The sequence below is a fragment of the Panicum virgatum genome, chromosome 8N, assembly GCF_016808335.1.
Source record: "Panicum virgatum strain AP13 chromosome 8N, P.virgatum_v5, whole genome shotgun sequence".
NCBI classification, from domain to species: Eukaryota; Viridiplantae; Streptophyta; class Magnoliopsida; order Poales; family Poaceae; genus Panicum; species Panicum virgatum.
This window is the reverse complement of record NC_053152.1, coordinates 47,691,557-47,706,456: the sequence shown is the minus strand read 5'-3', so window position 1 is coordinate 47,706,456 and position 14,900 is coordinate 47,691,557. Positions and strand designations below refer to the sequence as shown.

At 50.3% G+C, this 14,900-nt stretch overlaps 2 non-coding genes and 1 pseudogene across 2 annotated transcripts; 2 read left to right on the top strand and 1 right to left on the bottom strand.

Annotated features, from left to right (window-relative positions):
* The window catches only part of LOC120686772, a 35,867-nt pseudogene that overhangs the window by 18,091 nt on the left and 2,876 nt on the right, over positions 1-14,900 (bottom strand).
* On the top strand, positions 5,961-6,155 carry LOC120686975. Its single transcript, XR_005680481.1, has one exon. It is a non-coding gene; the product is annotated as a U2 spliceosomal RNA (small nuclear RNA).
* Positions 8,501-8,697, top strand: LOC120686973. Its single transcript, XR_005680479.1, has one exon. It is a non-coding gene; the product is annotated as a U2 spliceosomal RNA (small nuclear RNA).

Sequence of the window (14,900 nt, the reverse complement as noted above, 5' to 3'; positions counted from 1 at the left end):
TCTTTCTCCAGAAAATATTATGGTCTCGTCCTTGAATGTGCTTAGGATTGGTAGAGCAGCGTACTTATTTGCTGTCAGCGAGAAATCGAAGCGGCAAGACGAGCTGCACAGATCAGTTTGCAGTTGCAGTTTCAGGGATGGTACGGTCTGGAACAGCCTGAAGGTGTTCTCTCTGAAGATCATGCAGGCACATGTGCGCTGGCTGCTCATCACATTACATCCGATCCAGTGCCTTCCAAATCAATGCATGTAGCGATCTGTTCCTTGGACCAGGGAACGCAATCACGATCGAGGCGCTGTAATGGTGGTTTCAGACAGCCCTTGAGTCCACCACCATCGGAAGCTCTAGTAGCCGGTGAAAAGGGGCATATATCAGAGGAACAAGTCACCGGACGGCGATCAGTGTTCGCTGGAGTGCTGAACAAGACCTCACCGTCAGTGGCCATCAGCGTTGACGGCGACGAGCTCCGGCCGTCTCTTTCCCGGAGCTCGCGGCCGCACGCGGGCATCCCCCTAAGCCGGACGGCCGTCTCTTGATGCGGTGAGCTGTCCCACGTCCTCGACCGGCGACGAGCTCCGGCACCAGCAACACCGTCGGAGTTGATTGCTGCCCTCCCCTTGGTCCAGGCAGGTTCCCTCCCCCAGAGCCCGTGACGCCACCATCTCGCATCACCAAGCAAAGAAACAGAGCCCAGGCCCGGCCGCGCGCACAGGGAGAGACGAGCGGCGCGACTTGCTGAGGCGGCCGCCCGGGCGGCGGCGGCGGCGAAGAAGCTTGCCGGCCGTCGGGCTGTCTACCAAGGCCAGCAGACACTTCTTCGCAGAACGGATCGCGACAGCTCCGGCAAGGTTTCCGGGGCCCTCGACGGCCGGCGGGCACTCGCCCGAGCAACGCCGCGCCGCGCTCCCGCGCCCGCCTGACGAGGCCTTGACCAAGCCTGACGAGGACGACCGAGTTCGCTGACCGCAGTCTACGCCCGATCCGGGGCGCTCATCTTTGATCCATCCACCCCCTGGACGGTATTTCAAATACCATCCACCCCCTGGACGTTGTTCCGCTCGCCGTCCGCCCCTGATCGCCACGCCGGAGCTCCCCAGGACCGCCGCCCCTTCCGTCCAGGTCCCCGCCCGCCCTCCCGTGACCGCGTGACCACACCGGCTCAGATCGTGCCGGCCATGGCCACGGGCAGCAGGCCAAGGAGCAAGGAACGGCGGAGTTATTCATGACTGCCGGCGTTCAGCAGCGGTGCGCTGGGTCGCCGCGCCAGACGGAGCCCAGGACGGAGGTGGCCGCGGCTGGCGCTCGGCACCATGGACGCCCGCGCTCGGCGGCGCAATTGTCGGCGGCGCTGGGAGTTGTCGCTGCTGCCTGCCGTCGCCGGTCCGTCGCGACAGGCGAGCACGGCGACGAGAGCCTCCGGGCCGGGACGTGGTCGACGGCCACCAACTTCCTCAGGTGCTGCATCTCATCTAATTAGCCGGTCACTGTCAAGTTTCTTGTTCGTGGTCTGCTGACAAGAGTGCATCTCGCCGCAGCGCTGCTGGACGACGAGGGTTCTGATGGGCGTCGCTTGCCTTGCAATCATGGAGCCGTTTGGGCGTCGCTTGCCTTACATTGACGACGGTCGATCAGGAAGAAGCAGCCTGCAAACAGGCAAGCTTGGATCAGGACAGTTTTCAGTTCTGAAACTTTTAGCAATGTTGTGCTTATTCCACTATTAATTCAACTGTTTATTTAACTAGCATAAACGCACGTGCAACACGCACGTGATTTAAAAATTCTAATTAGATTTTAATTGGAACATGTATTTAATTAAATTTTAATTAAATTACTATTCAAAATAAAGTCTAAAATATCTGTCGTATTAAACTTCACAGCTATCTCATTGATTAGGTCAACACAGTCTAATATCCCTAATGACACGATATTATGCTGTACACCTCATTTTGTAGACACAATAAAGTTCCTCATCTCTATATATGATTCACGCACCAAAGGAGATCCAACGAGCGTGGCCACGCCACGAGCAATTTTTGGCCATCGGATCGGCCGGGCGGACGGTCTAGATCGTTCCTGGTTATTTTGTAAAAAGGTCCTCACATTTTAATGAAATCAACCAGTGGTCCGGACACCTCTTTCGGAAAATTTTGCGAAAAACTCTCAACTTTTCTTGAAATCAACACACCGCCGCTCGCCGGGCCGCTGCTGGACAATGACGGTTCTGATGGGCGTCACTTGCCTCCTTTTCGCCCAATATCCTAGACGAAGAAGCTGCCAAACAGGCAAGCTTGGATCACTGAAGCAGAGTCGTCGAAGATTGACTAGATAGGAGGCACACATCAATGCTCTGATTTACTCTGCAGGCTGAAGCCTTGAGCATTTGAACTGCATTTTTTTTGTTTTATACTCCCTCTCCCTCCATTCATCTATGCAAACACACGGATGAAAACTCGCCCGCCACAACTGACGCCAAAAATCTCGTACCCCAGCAGAAATCGGCCGCCCTTCCAAAATTCGCGAATCAATCTACCCGTTATCGCCGGAAAAAATTCTATGCAGCCGGGCTGCAAACTGCTCCCGATGCAGCCCCTCTCTAGATTCGTGGCACGCGTACATCTACGAGATCCAGCACTTGTGCGGCCCCGGCTTTCAGGTGCGCGTTATGCTCGCGGCTCGTACGTGCTCACGGCAGCTCCCTCTGATGAGTTTTCAAGCCAACTAGTTGCTAAGGGCCGGGTTCCCATGGCCCCGTTTGGTTTCCTAGAATTCTAGAAAACACTTTAACCGCTAATTACGGTGTCAAACTAAGTCAATTTACAAAACTAACTCCATAATCCCTGCGCTAGAAACCTTGAAGAATCTAATGAGACTTTTGACCGCGTAGTTAGATGATGGTTACTGTAGCATTGCTGTAGCCAATCATCGATTAATTACCGTCATTAGATTCGTCGCGAAAAGTTACACCCATCTCATAAAAGGTTTTGCAAATAGACTTCATTTAGTACTCCATGCATGTGAGATTCTCTTATCGGGATAGTGTACCAGAGTTGCTAGAAGGAACCAAACAAGGTCCATATTTGTTACATCACATCTGCACCTGCACCACGCGCCAACGGCCAACGAGGTAGCCTTCAAAATCGATAGCAGTTTGCATTGGAGTTCATCAACGCCGCGATGCGTGAGATGGGTGCGGCTGTCTCCACTCGACGTGTACATGGAGCTCATGGCGGAGCACCCTCTCTGATCTTAGCTAGTAACATAGAACTCGTATTAAATAAGAGAACATAATCAAGCAGCCTTCTAAACAACTCTAGCTCCAAATAACACTATAGCAGGCTGACCAATGGCACAAAGCTGACCTCGGGCCGCGGCTGCTGAGATGGAGCTCCATCTCAAAGTAGTCACCATCCTCGGTTCGACCTCACAGCTGCGGCAAATCATCGCCGTACGGCCGTAGCAGTAAACGCGAGGCTCCTCTGGCCGTTGGCCGTAAGAGGCGAAGCAGATTACACGAGTGCGTCTCAGAGAGACGCTGCGAGCACAGACGAGCGACGGGCGAGCCGCGAGCCGAGCGCGGGTATGGGGCGCAGTAGAGCCGAGTATAGCCTTCCTAAAAAAATGTGTGGTATCCTATCCGAGGCCGCGGGGAGCGCTGGATCAACGCCTGTCGCCAATCCAGGGCAGGCTGCACGAGAACAGTTTGCAGCCCGACTGCACAGAATTTTTTTCCGCCATCGCCTCTAGTATCTCTCGACCGAAAACTAAATTTTCGTCACCCGCCATCGTCTGATTCAGTCGCCAAATTTCAGACTTGAAAAGTTTCTCCGACCCCCGCCATTCCACTCGAGAATGCATCGTCTATATAAATCGGCATAGAGAAGAACGCCGATCACCAGTCATCCTTGCTCCTATGATTACATGTGTTGGACCTAAATGCCGATCCACCCTTTGATTGGGATGAAAATTGGGGAGTGGGAGGGTCCTGCTCAGGAACTTGAATATGATATGGTGTGGTCTGATGAAGGTAACATTTGTTCTAATTTTACTGTACCAATAAATTTTATCAACGTGACTACTTAGCTTTTGATTTTGTAGATGGTGGAGAAGGAAGATCAGTTACTCATGGTGACGATGAAAGAACGGACACTGATGGGGAAGGAGCAGGCTCTGCCGTTCCTGAAGGAGGATCAGTTACTGGTGATGATGGAGGAACAGACACTGATGAGGAAGCAGAAAAAGCAGGCTCTGCGTTCCTGAAGGAGGTTATGTTCTTGCTGAAAATGAAAATCCCATTGATGTGAATGCCTCTCCCGTTCCTGATGGACGAGCCGACGCTGACATTGGACGAGTTGAGAGTAAGTTTATGGGCTGGTCTTCGCTTCTCTACTTTGATTTTGGTTTACAAGTGGTACTCAACTTTGCATTATTGAGTTGATGAGTATTCAGATTAGAGTGCTTGGATTAGTCCCTATTGTCAGATTAGTGGTACTGTACATTGTTAGACGGTCTACAGTGCTCTGAGTTGCTGAATGTGTTGTTTTGTCCCTATTGTCGGACACTCTACAGTGAAACGATATGTTAAACTGAGGTTCTTTCCCTATTTTGTCGGACATGATAGCTATGTTGTCGTACAGTCTATCTGTGCTGTGTAGCTCTGTTTCCCTATTGTTGGACAGTCTAGCTGTGCTGTGTAGCTCTCTAGTATTCAGACTTGGTTGACTTGTTCCATATATTCAGAGTATTTGTTTGTCAGTGCTAAGATTAGAATCCTTGGAGTAGCACTTTACACCTTGCTGTCTGTAACTGAAAGTTTCAGTTTCTGAACTTAGTAACTGAAAGTTGCTGAACTTAGTAGGAGTATTTTCAGATCATTTTTGCTCAGATCAAGTACATCTGTGTAAGCAATTTTTAATTCTTGTTTGCAGATTCAACCGTCAAAAAGAGGAAACACTACTAGGATGATATTAAAATTGCCATTTATCTAGAGTTGTTGGCCAAGACAGATCCACCTATTTTGCACCGTGGTGTTTCGAAACAAGTTGCTGAGAAGTTCGGTGTGCCAATTAGAGTTGTGGCGCAATGGACAGGACGCTGGTGGGATAGCTGGTGTTAAGAACAAACTGGTTAATTGTGGTCGTAAAAGAATTGAAATAGACCCTGAAGCCATCGATCATGAAGCGTATTTCTTCTTATTATAAGACGTGATTTGATGAAATAGATCCTGAAGCCATCGATCATGAAGCGTTCTAGAGGGAATAGGGCTTCCAAATATGAATTTTTTAGAAATCCTAAGGAGGTAGGAGAGCGGTGTGGCAGCCGGGAGCGACTGCAGCAGGCGCTTCGTGGCGCGGAGTAGTGGTGGGCACAGTTTCCCGAACTCTGAACCCGAGTTATCCGAACCCGAACCTGAACCCGAATTACCCGATCACTATTTCGAGTAGAAAGTTGAGAAACCTGAATTTAATTCGGGTAATTCGGGTTTTGGCTGCTGGAGCTCCTCCTCCTCCATGACCCTCCCCAGCAAGAAACAGATTCGTTGTTCGACCAAGAAGGCATCCGTGCAAGTTCGTCGATCTCTATCCGTTACAGATAGTGCGGAGGATTTGATTCCCGTGTTGGGGAAAGAGACGACGGAGATCGAGTGGGCAGATATGGAGTGATTCTTAATCTGTTTCGTGATCAGTGCCTGTGCAAGTCTATGGAGTGCTTTTCAATCTGTTTCTTATGATATTCAGTTTTTGTCAGTTTTTGTGTCAGATCGTGTCTCGTTGGCGTTCGAGCGCTGGGCTCCTTAATGGGCCGATTGCAAAGCTTAACAGTTTGGCCTACGTCCCTCTGATTGCGATTACGAGACATGGAGTAGTACTTTGCGGAGTATTATTAGTACCACATCGCCTGGTCAGAGCCGCGAGGCTGACGAGGAGGATACAAAACAAGGGGTGCCGCAGCTTAGCAACTCATACCTTTCTCGGCCTTTTGGCTAAGATCAAGTGTAGTATCTGTTCTTATCAGTTTAATATCTGATATGTGGGACACGTGCCCACAATGATATTAAATTTATTTTTTATGGGGGAGGAACCATTATGATAGCTTGCTATGCACACCCCAACCAAATCAAAATTTAAATTTTTTCAAGATTCTAGATGTATTTCATGATAGATTTTGGGTGTGTTTAGTTAGTGAAAAAGTTTGAGTTTTGGTGCTTAAAAGATTTAACTCGTGCTAATCAGTTAGATTGTGTAATTAGGATTTGATGTGACGGGTACTGTGCACTTTTTGCACACACAAGTACTGAATACTCTTTGCTGTCGACCTGAACTTCATTTGGTGAGTGTCGATGACGAAAAGAGAAAGAGGTTGTGTGTTTCTCTGCATTGTTATGGTTTTCACTTTCCACTTGGCACCAATATGCAATCCCAGTTCTTGCAGACGTGTACAAAGGAGAGGGCCGAAAGCGAGGTACCAAAGCTGGCTGGAACAACACCAAGTGGGATTCCATGTGCTAATGCTGCTGCTGCTGCTGCTATGGACACCGATGGCCAAGCTCTGGTCTTGCAGATCCCGATGCAGCTTCTTTTTAAAAAAAAACCCCGATGCAGCAATAGCAAAAGCTTAGATCAGTCTCAATGGAGTTTCATGATATTAAATATTATCAATTTTGCTGATTGCGGTGGCACGTCTCGTCTGTTGACTAGCTGATCCATGTATGGGGATGGGCAGCCACTACTTGTCTCTGAATATTATGCAGGCACATGCATGTGCGCTGGCTGTTCATCACAATCCATCCATCCGATCCGGTGCCTTTCAAATCAATAAGAGCTAGTTGAAGTTGCGGCTGCGTGTAGTAGCGATCTGTATGTTCCCTGGACCAGGGAACGCCGGAACGCAAAATCACGATCGGCACACGGGCGGGCACGGCCGCCTGGGCGTTGTCTCCCCAGGCCAGCAGACGCTTTCGCCCAGAACGGATCGTGAGAGCACAGGCGAGGTTCCCGGGCTCCTCGACGGCCGGCGGGCACTCGCCGACGACGAGCCCGAGCGACGCCGCGCCCGCTTGACGGGACGACCGAGTCGCTGACCGCAGTCCACGCCCGATCTGGGACGGTCGTGCTTGATCCGACGGCTCGCAGGGACCCCAAATACCGTCCACCCCTTGGGCGTTGTTCCGCTCGCCGTCCGCCCCTGATCGTCACGCCGGAGATCCGCGGCGCCCCAGGACCACCGCCCCTTTGGTCCGGGTCTCCCCATCCTCCTCCCGTGACCGCGTGGCGATGCTGGATCGGATCGCACCGGCCATGGCCACGGGCAGCGGGCAAGGAGCAAGGAGCGGAGTTCATGCCGGCCGGCGTTCAGCAGCGGCGCGCTGGGTCGCCGCGGCAGCCGGCAGGCGGTCAGCGGCGCTGGGAGTTCTTGCTGCTTCCGTCGCGCTCCGTTGCGACAGGGGAGCACGGCGACGAGATCCTCCGGGCCGGGACGTGGTCGGCGGCCACCAGCTTTCTCTGGTGCTGCATCTCATCTAATTAGCCGGTCGGTCACTGTCAGGTTTCTTGTTCGCGTGGTCTGCTGACAAGAGTGCATCTCGCCGGCGTCCTCCCTGCGCGTTCTGCTTTCCCGCCGGGAACGCCGACGATGACGATCTCATCGGCGCCGCCGACGGCCAGTGCGGATCCTCCGGTAGATCTCGAGAAAGGCGCCACCGGCCGGCCGAAGGCAGCGGCGACGACCGAAGAAGAGGAGGAGGAGCTGGTTGTGGTGGACCCTTGCAAGGCCATGTATATCAAGGCCACGCTGGTGATCTTGCTTTTCTCTCAATCTTCCCTACTGCTGCTGCATCTGATGCTATTCGTTATAGAATTCCATGCATACAGTTTACTAAAAACAAACTAACAACGGTGTGCCCGCTCAGAAAAGGAATCCTGTGTTCGGAAATACGCCACGCAGCGTAGACCGTCAGCAAGTGACAGCACTGACCTGACCTTAGCGCTAAGCTACTAGCATCCGAGGACACAAGTGCCTTCTTCTTTATTAGTAATCTGTTAGTTTCTTGAGCATTTGTACACCCTCCTGATAAATGGAGCAGGAACCTTGCAGATATGGAGTGCTTTGTAATCTGTTTCTTGATGAGTGCCTGTGGGCTGTGGCTTCTATGTTTGTCCTGTCAGATTGCTCAAGTCTATGGAGTGCTTTGCAATCTGTTTCTTGGTTATAACTTAGAAGCTTATGGTATATATTGTGTGTATGCTAAACTCTTCTGGCAGCAGGTTTTGCGTCGGATCCTGATTGTGGAGGGGCTCTAGCCCTTTTCGTTGGCGTTCGAGCTCTGGGCTCCTTAATGGGCCGATTGCAAAGCTTAACAGTTTGGCCTACGTCCCTCTGATTGCGATTATGAGAAGACATGAGTAGTACTTTGCGGAGCATTATTAGTACCACATCGTCTGGCCAGAGCCGCGAGGCCGACGAGTAGGATACAAAACAAGGGGTACCGCAGCTTACCAACTCATACCTTTCTCGGCCTTTTGGCTAAGATCAAGTGTAGTATCTGTTCTTATCAGTTTAATATCTGATACGTGGGACACATGCCCACAATGATATTAAATTTATATTTTATGGGAGAGGATTTGCTATGATAGCTTGCTATCTGGCTCCTCGTGTGTCGCTCTAGTGTTGCACTACTGCTTGAGCCTGGCACACCCCAACCAAATCAAAATTTAAAATTTCTCAAGATGTATTTTGATAGAATTTTGTTTTCTAACACCTGCCTTAGCACACACATATGGTATATGCAGTGCTTTGCACACACAAGTACTGAATACTCTTTGCTGTCGACCTATTTGGTGAGTGTCGATCACGGAAAAGACAAGAGGTTGTGTGTTCTCTGCATTGTTATGGTTTCCACTTTCCACTTGGCACCAATATGCAACCCCAGTTCTTGCAGACGAGTACAAAGGAGCGGGCCGAAAGCGAGGTGCCAAAACTGGCTGGAACAACACCAAGTGGGATTCCATGCTAATGCTACTGCTGCTGCTATGGACACCGATGGCCAAGCTACTGGCTGGAACAACACCAAGTGGGATTCCATGCTAATGCTACTGCTGCTGCTATGGACACCGATGGCCAAGCTCTGGCCTTGCAGATCCCGATACAACTTCTTTTCAAAAAAAAAATCCCGATGCAGCAATGGCGGAAGCTTAGGCCAGTCTCAATAGATGGTTTTATGGTATTAAATATTATCAATTTTGCTGATATGATATTGCTGATATGATAAGGAGAGAGAAGGATGAAGTTTCATAGGATGTGAGGAGAGTCTCATCATCACCATGAAACCTATCTGACAAAGTTACCTAGTCCTAGATAACTATGCCATGAATCTGTGTACCGAGACTGGCCTTAGCAGCAAAGCGAGCGACTCAACCTTTCAAAAAAGGAAAAAGAAAACAGAAAAGCGAGTGGGGTTCAACCAATCTATACACCTAGTATCTGGGGATTTGCGTCCCAACCCGTGTTCATATCTTCCTTTGATTGCTTTCAAACAACAAGATACAAACGAGGATGAATCTAACAAGCGCATGCATGTCGATGATGTTTCCTGTTTGTTTTGTAAGGAGCAAGAAACTGTTACCCACCTTTTTCTTTTATTGCTGTGTTGCCAAAGCCCTCTGGATTTACCTTTCTGACATCTTTCATATATCCCTTGGAGCTAATTTTGAATCTGTTGCCCGTTGGTGGGTTAGCAATAGAAAATATAAGATTATGAACAGTTTCTGAGCCACATTGATGTGGTATTTATGAAAATTCCGTAATGAAATGTGTTTTCAAGGCAAAAGTTGGATGGGGGAAAGCTGCTACTACAAAAACTATGCAACATGGTGAAAAAGTGGCGGATCTTGTTCTCAGAAGGGGATTTGGAGCTGCTGGATCAAACGCTGACAAGCCTCTACTCCAAATTGGTGCAACCACTCGGCCTCCCCAACGTGTCCCAGAACTCTCCTACAAGATCATCGCCGGAGAACAGATCAAGTTTGGGAATGTTGCCTGGGAGAGTCTCTACCAATGCTCACTGGGTGACCTCTGAAGATGATGGGTTGTCGACTAATGCAACCCATGCTATTGCTGCCTTTTCTCCTGTACTACCTAGTTTTGCTAGTCTTGAACATCTAGCTACTCTGAACTCTAACGGGCGCGCTTCGAATACACCATGAGGATGTACTCTCGAATTGCTCTGTTGGACATGCTTTGTTTCTATGAAATAAAGCGGGGAACCTTTTCTCTAAAAAAAAAAGAAAAGTGAGCGACTGAATGCGATAAAGCGACTACCATTGGGCCGTGCGGGGCTGGCTAATTTGCGGGTGACTGTTCCGAGAGCCTCCGTGCAGTCGATTTGAGAGACAAGCAGCATCCATGTGGTTCCTAGCGTTCTGGTTTCTTTTGCTGCTACCGAGGCGCAGCCCAGCAGTATATATAAGATTTTATTTGCAAATTTATATAATAAATTATATAAACAAATTTTTATAATAATAGATAAAAAACTTTATGTACAAAATTATTATACAAAGAACATGGATAAACTTTTACATACAAAATTTTTAATCAAACAAATTTTGCAAAACCAAATATTCCAAACAGTGTGGAAAAAATTTGGAGACCAAAATTTAAAGAAAACAAATTTTGTGAACACAAAATTTTGAAAACAAATTTTAAAGAGAAAAATTCAACAACAACAAAACTATTACAACCCAAAATATATAAAAAAACAGACACACGTTACGTCGAGGAGCACCGAGCATGCCTGCAGGCTGCAGCCTGCTTGCCGATGCTATGTCCTTTGCGCTGCCAAGGTCTCGGTGCGCGGCTCCTTAGATAAGTTAGATAAGGACGGGTCGATCGGAAACTGCACGGAACATGCAGTTTGAGCGGTCACCCGTAAAATTAGTTTTGCGGGGCCGTGCGGCCCATCATGCAGTCGCCGACCGATTTTTAATTCTGCAAAGTTTATTTATGTTATCTTTCTCCAGAAAATATTCTTGTCTCGTCCTTGAATGTGCTTAGGATTGGTAGAGCAGCGTACTTATTTGCTGTCAGTGAGAAATCGAAGCGGCAAGACGAGCTGCACAGATCAGTTTGCAGTTGCAGTTTCAGGGATGGTACGGTCTGGAACAGCCTGAAGGTGTTCTCTCTGAAGATCATGCAGGCACATGTGCGCTGGCTGCTCATCACATTACATCCGATCCAGTGCCTTCCAAATCAATGCATGTAGCGATCTGTTCCTTGGACCAGGGAACGCAATCACGATCGAGGCGCTGTAATGGTGGTTTCAGACAGACTTTGAGTCCACCACCATCGGAAGCTAGTAGCCGGTGAAAAGGGGCATATATCAGAGGAACAAGTCACCGGACGGCGATCAGTGTTCGCTGGAGTGCTGAACAAGACCTCACCGTCAGTGGCCATCAGCGTTGACGGCGACGAGATCCGGCCGTCTCTTTCCCGGAGCTCGCGGCCGCACGCGGGCATCCCCCGAAGCCGGACGGCCGTCTCTTGATGCGGTGAGCTGTCCCACGTCCTCGACCGGCGACGAGCTCCGGCACCAGCAACACCGTCGGAGTTGATTGCTGCCCTCCCCTTGGTCCAGGCAGGTTCCCTCCCCCAGAGCCCGTGACGCCACCATCTCGCATCACCAAGCAAAGAAACAGAGCCCAGGCCCGGCCGCGCGCACAGGGAGAGACGAGCGGCGCGACTTGCTGTGGCGGCCGCCCGGGCGGCGGCGGCGAAGAAGCTTGCCGGCCGTCGGGCTGTCTACCAAGGCCAGCAGACACTTCTTCGCAGAACGGATCGCGACAGCTCCGGCAAGGTTTCCGGGGCCCTCGACGGCCGGCGGGCACTCGCCCGAGCAACGCCGCGCCGCGCTCCCGCGCCCGCCTGACGAGGCCTTGACCAAGCCTGACGAGGACGACCGAGTTCGCTGACCGCAGTCTACGCCCGATCCGGGGCGCTCATCTTTGATCCGACGTCTGTCAGGACACCAGGGGTGGACGGTATTTCAAATACCGTCCACCCCCTGGACATTGTTCCGCTCGCCGTCCGCCCCTGATCGCCACGCCGGAGCTCCCCAGGACCGCCGCCCCTTCCGTCCAGGTCCCCGCCCGCCCTCCCGTGACCGCGTGAAGACACCGGCTCGGATCGCGCCGGCCATGGCCACGGGCAGCAGGCCAAGGAGCAAGGAACGGCGGAGTTATTCATGACTGCCGGCGTTCAGCAGCGGCGCGCTGGGTCGCCGCGCCAGACGGAGCCCAGGACGGAGGTGGCCGCGGCTGGCACTCGGCACCATGGACGCCCGCGCTCGGCGGCGCAAATGTCGGCGGCGCTGGGAGTTGTCGCTGCTGCCTGCCGTTGCCGGTCCGTCGCGACAGGCGAGCATGGCGACGAGAGCCTCCGGGCCGGGACGTGGTCGACGGCCACCAACTTCCTCTGGTGCTGCATCTCATCTAATTAGCCTGTCACTGTCAGGTTTCTTGTTCGTGGTCTGCTGACAAGAGTGCATCTCGCCGGAGCGCTGCTGGACGACGACGGTTCTGATGGGCGTCGCTTGCCTAGCAATCATGGAGCCGTTTGGGCGTCGCTTGCCTTACTTTGACGACGGTCGATCAGGAAGAAGCAGCCTGCAAACAGGCAAGCTTGGATCAGGACAGTTTTCAGTTCTGAAACTTTTAGCAATGTTGTGTTAAAGCTTATTCCACTATTAATTCAACTGTTTATTTAACTAGCATAAACGCGTGTCGCACGTGATTTAAAATTCTAATTAGATTTTAATTTGAACATGTATTTAATTAAATATTAATTAAATTACTACTCAAAATAAAGTCTAAAATATCTGTCATATTAAACGTCACAGCTATCTCATAGATTAGGTCAACACAGTCTAATGTAAGATGGGACTACAATTGATAATTGGGAAGAAATTATATGCACCTCATCCACAGTCATCCACAGGGAGGGCACTCTTGCAGTTCAGGTTGCGGCTTCGTGTCAATATAGGAACATCTCTACAAGCTCGCTGCTAGATACACGTCCCTTACCCATTGCAAACGCGACCATACCAGTCTTGATGGCCAGCATCAATCATGTTCCGCACCGTCTCCCGCTGTCCCGCAGCACCTCTAGCGTTTCGCTCGGGAAATCCTGCAGCACCTGCGCCATGGTAGCCACCGAAGCGGACACGATCTCCCACAGGCCGCGAAGAGTGCATCCGGCCACGGCTGCCGTCGAAGCTGCCGCCCGCGCTGAGCGTCGCTGCCGATGCTACAATCCTCGCGGGGAGCTTGGTTGGAAAGGAGGATGTGCCCTTCTTGAGCGGCACCGTGGCGAAGGCGATGCTGCCGTCCCCCATGGGGCGGAAGTTGAAGCGGCTGTGGACGGAGGTGAAAGGATCGAGGCCCAAGAAGGGGGGTTCAATTGGGATTTTTTCAAATTTCAACCTAGTCCTTAACCTAGACTAGTATTGCTCAATCTACAAATTTGAAACATAGTCACTAGAGCACGCTAGCAAAAGGTTCTTAGGTAGGTAAACACACTATCATGATCATTTTGTCTAGATGGAGGCACACTAGCAAGATCAAAATCTAAGCAAGAGATCACACTACCATACAAGTTGTCCTAGTCAATCTACAAGCAATCAAAAGCAAGAACAATAATAAATGGAATTAATTGCTTGAAATAAAAGTAAGAGACACGAGATAACCGGATTTTTTTCCCGTGGTATCGAGGAGTTGACGCTCCCCCCTAATCCACGTTGGATCACCCACACAAGGGTAAAGCTCCCTTGCTTCATCAAGGAGCAAGTGATCACTAAGAATGCTCCTTCTCCATCTCCGGAACGGCGAGCTTCACACCGTGTATAATCTTCTTGTCTTAGGGCTCCCACAAACTCCAAGAGCTCACCAAGAACCTCCCGATCACCGAGACCGGCTAGGTGCCGTAAACACCAACAGTAATAAGCTCCTAAGCCTTCACTTGACCTACACTCAGTTGGCCTAGCTCAGACACACTTGCTATACTTGCAAAGGTTGAAATCTTCAAGGTTGAAGCACAATTAATGTACTAGATCTTCACTCTTTTGCTCAAAGCACTTTCTCTTCTTCTCAAGGGTGGCCTCAGGTATTCAATGTGTCAAAGGCAGTTCAAATGAGCCAATGAGCCAGGGGGTGCCCTTATATAGAGTGGAGAGGGTCAAATAGCCGTTAGAAGTCCACTACAGAAAAATCGTGACCATCGGAAGAACCGACGGGTGAGAAATTGAAGGCATCGGTTCAACCGGTCTCTCTGTGTCCAAATAATAGCCGTTGGGGGTTCTGACACAGTATCCAGGCTTGCGTCATTGCACCAGTGCATGATCCGTAGGGGCATCGGTTCAACCGGTGCTGAAGAGGTTCACTGATCAACTCAAACAAGCTTTCTGGAACATAGTACATCCAATACACCGGTGGTTAATTCTGAAGCGTCGGTTCAACCGGTGCTGAAGACGAGTTGAGGTCCACCAAACTTGCTCTCTGGAACAAAGTACATCTAATGCACCGGTGCTTTACTTGGGACCATCGGTTCAACCGGTGATATAGAGTGACTTGACTTGATTTCAGCTTGCTTCCAAGAGAGATAGACCGACAGGGCGTCGAAACTTTCGCCAAGCATCGGATGCTCCGATGATAGGGGCATCGGTTAAACCGGTGCTGCTGTTTTTCTTCATTTTCAACTGAATTGACTTGGATTTGAATGTAACTTCGATTGTTTCTTCTTCCAAGTGTTGTGTTGACTTCTATTGACCATATTGGGCTGTTTTTGAGCAAGGGTGCAAGATATCTAAGGCCAACTCAATTTTGGTAAATCTACTAACTCACGGACCCCTCTTAAT